Source organism: Sardina pilchardus, chromosome 21, assembly GCF_963854185.1.
Source record: "Sardina pilchardus chromosome 21, fSarPil1.1, whole genome shotgun sequence".
Classification (NCBI taxonomy): domain Eukaryota; kingdom Metazoa; phylum Chordata; class Actinopteri; order Clupeiformes; family Clupeidae; genus Sardina; species Sardina pilchardus.
The window spans coordinates 2,802,118-2,804,617 of record NC_085014.1 but is presented as its reverse complement, the minus strand read 5'-3'; the positions used below and the strand labels follow the sequence as shown (position 1 = coordinate 2,804,617).

Sequence of the window (2,500 nt, the reverse complement as noted above, 5' to 3'; positions counted from 1 at the left end):
GCTCTATATCAACAGAGGCCTTTAAATACCCAAAACACACTCATGTGGTTTATGACGTATAACAAACAGATGTGATGCACACATTACAAGGCATTCCAGCTTTAGGAAGAGGAGAGTTTGAACACCACACACGCACGCACACAGGCACGCGCACACGTGCACACACACACACACACACACACACACACGCACACGCACACGCACACGCACACGCACACGCACACGCACACGCACACGCACACGCACACGCACACGCACACGCACACGCACACACAATCTGCTGCATGTCTAATGCATACTCCCTGTATCTCACTCTTGCACATAAAACCTCATTTTATCTCTCCCTTCTGCTACACACAGACACAGACAGACACACACACACACACACGCGCACACACACACACACTATCAGGACCACTGGTTCTCACAAACAAAGACTGCCTGTCTGTCTGTCAGCTGCCTCCCGCCACGCTGCTTCTGACTGCCAGCGGAAGCGTGTGTGTGTGTGTGTGTGTGTGTGTGTGTGTGTGTGTGTGTGTGTGTGTGCAAAACGGTGTGTATGTTTGTGTGTCTGTGTGCAACGTATGTCTTTGTGTGAATGCTAGGATGTGTATGTGTGATTCTATGTGTGTGTGTGTGTGTGTGTGTGTGTGTGTGTGTGTTTCTGTGTATTGTGTGTGTTTGTGTGTTGGCAAGCCCACATGGGGACACACTCTGGTGCTGTCATTAGTTCTCTGTGGAGAATGTGTCACCAGGGAAGGAGAAACACCCCAGCCGAAACTGCCTGCAGTTCATGGACGAGACACACACCAGGAGAGAAAGAAACAGAGAGAGAGAGTACGTGTGTGTGTGTGTGTGTGTGTGTGTGTGTGTGTGTGTGTGTGTGTGTGTGAAAAAGAGACAGAAGATTTGTGGCCAATGTATACATCGAGGAGTGTGTGTGTGTGTGTGTGTGTGTGTGTGTGTGTGTGTGTGTGTGTGTGTGTGTGCGTGTGTGAGCGAGAGAGAGAAAAACAGACACACAGATAAATGCACATGGAGACTTGTGGCCAACATACACTTCGAGGAGTGTATGCGTTTGTGTGCATATATATGTACGAGTACGTGAGAATGTGTGTGTGTGTGTGTGTGTGTGTGTGTGTGTGTGGTCATAATATATGGGTCACATGGCCCCCTCCTCCATTTCCACTCCACCATCAGCTGAGGAGTTACATCACCATCACAGCAGGTCCGCCAGCAGGACCCTCAGCACAACTGAACACAATGAAGACGTAAACTGACCACGTCCTCGTCCAATCAGTCCTGTAGTTAGCCTGCTTGGACCCTTAACACAACTGAACACAGTGAAGACGTAAACTGACCACGTCCTCGTCCAATCAGTCCTGTAGTTAACATGCCTGTGCCTGTGTATTGAGCAGACCCAGCTGATCTCACTACAGACATGACACGGGGACATGCTCTCCTCTCCTGGAGTAGTGTGTGTGTGTGAACAGTGAGATTCAGAAGCAGCATCTCTTTGTTTAGTATTAAAGCAGCTTCCCTCTCTCTCTCACTCGCCACCTGCCTCTCTCTCACTCAAATTCAAATTCAAATTCAAAAAGCTTTATTGGCATGAATGTAAATACAATATTGCCAAAGCATCAATCAGGTTATAATAGTCAAAGAATAATACATACTGTAATATTGAGTAATAAAGGGAAAATAAATAAATAAATAAAAGACAGAAAAAAATACTAACTGATACTAATGCAAAAGAATAATAAATAATATTGGATAATAAGAAATTCACTCCCCTACTCCTTCTCTCTACCTCCCCACCTCTCTCTCTCTCTCCCTCCCCTACTCCCTCTCTCTCACTCCCAATCTCTCTCTCTCTCTCTCTCACTCCCCACCTCCCTTTCATAAATTCTCTCCTCTGTAGTTACATGCTTCATTTTCTCTTGTGTGTTTCCTTTCTCCATCTCTGTAGCCATGTCATTTACTGCCTCATTAGGAAGCCTCTCCCTCTCTATGTCTGTGTGTGTGTGTGTGTGTGTGTGTGTGTGTGTGTGTGTGTGTGTGTGTGTGTGTGTGTGTGTGTGTGTGTGTGTCTATCTGTGTGTGTGTGTGAGTGTGTGTGTGTGTCTGTGTGTAGCTTGACATTTAATATGTTTCACAGACTCATTCTCTGAAGTGCCCCTGTGTTCCTCTGTGTGTGAAATAAAACTCAATTTCCCAGACAACCCCTTTAGAGAGTCTAGAGCAGACAGCAGGTAGCCTACACCAGAGAAAGATGGAGAGGGAGAGAGAGAGAGAGAGAGAAAGGGATAGAGGTAGAGAGTGAGAAGGAGAAATAGAGAGGGAGAGAGAGATAAAGAGGGAAAGATTGAGAAAGAGACAGAAATAAAAGAGAAAATGAAAAAGGGAGTAAGAGCGAATGAGAAAAAGAGAGAATGAGAGAGACTAAATGCAGAGGGGAAGGAAAGAGGGAGCAGGAGAGATGGAGAGGAGGACGGGAGAG

General features: G+C 46.4%; 1 protein-coding gene across 1 annotated transcript in view; it reads right to left on the bottom strand.

Annotated features, from left to right (window-relative positions):
• The window catches only part of mindy2 (MINDY lysine 48 deubiquitinase 2), a 33,201-nt gene that overhangs the window by 12,815 nt on the left and 17,886 nt on the right, over positions 1-2,500 (bottom strand). The gene's annotated exons all lie outside the window — the stretch shown is intronic.